Genomic DNA, 1,264 nt, shown 5'->3' on the forward strand with positions numbered 1-1,264 from the left:
CGCTTCTGTCTGACAGTATTAATCCGTGTCGTTATTAATCTTAGCCACAAGCACCGCGGGGTGCCTTTTCTTGTTTGTTTGTTTAACTCTCAAGCGTCGTGAAACTTCAGCCATCGAAGTTCAAGGACGCGCACGCGCGCTTACTGGACAGCAGCGCCTCTTCCGAAGCGGTGTCGAACCGCGCAACTGACAGAATGAGGACATCCGTCACGGCCCAGGCAGCGCGGAATTCAAGCCGCGAGGATTAGACCTGTTGCGGCTCGCCGCCACTTACATGCTCTCACCTGCGTTAATCGCCTTCTTGAACCCCTCTGTGACCCCTCCACCTGTGACGTGTGCCAGCTAAACTTGAAAGAAAGCGCCTTGGTTGTGGGGATTATCTCTCCTCTGTGTTTGTTCGGTTGTTCCTTTCACATTGTTGCTTACTGATGTGCAACGTGAATGCGTGTTCACGACAGGCATTCCTTACACATTTATTTTTTTTTTATACGGGCATGTGTACTTCGCCTTGTTGGTTCCGTATGTCTGCAGCTTTTCTAGCGGTGCGCTTTGTTTTATTCGTTTCAACGTATTTATTTCCGTTTTTCAATTTAGGCTGCGCAGCAAATAAAGCGACCTTGCTGGGCTTGTTCTTGACACTCTCTCTGGTAGGGCAATTTATGTTCTTGTTCAATTCAATTCAATTCTTTATTTGCAGACGTGAAACAACAGAAATATCAAAAACTGGCATTCCTTTTTGCTCGTCAACTTCTGTTCTATTGTTATTTACTGTATTTTCTAAGATACTTGGCTGCTTACCAATCTCTCTTCTTTATTCTTTCCTTATTCGCAGGAGTTGGGGAGCTGTGCTCCTAGCGGCGTTCCTCTTGCTGCTAGACTCGCCGGCAGATGGCAGGAGACACGTAAGCATATCTATCTATCTATCTATCTATCTATCTATCTATCTATCTATCTATCTATCTATCTATCTATCTATCTGTCTATCCGTCCTGCATCGGCTAGCTAGCTGGCTAGCCATTCAATGCAGGACGAAGGGCTCTCCAACTGCAGTCTCCGTGGAATGGGTGCGATGGTACCCATTCCATCGCTCTGACTTTCCACCGAAGGAAAGAAGTGTTAATTTCAAGGGCTCGTTTTCTTTGTTATACACAATATTAAGGAGAACTAACAGACAATAATGCCAAGGAAGGTATAGGGGATGTTTTTTAGTAATAAATGTCGGGTAACTGTGAAGAAAGAAAAGTGTGGACGAAAAGATGGCTTG

Source organism: Rhipicephalus sanguineus, chromosome 11 (assembly GCF_013339695.2).
Source record: "Rhipicephalus sanguineus isolate Rsan-2018 chromosome 11, BIME_Rsan_1.4, whole genome shotgun sequence".
Classification (NCBI taxonomy): Eukaryota; Metazoa; Arthropoda; class Arachnida; order Ixodida; family Ixodidae; genus Rhipicephalus; species Rhipicephalus sanguineus.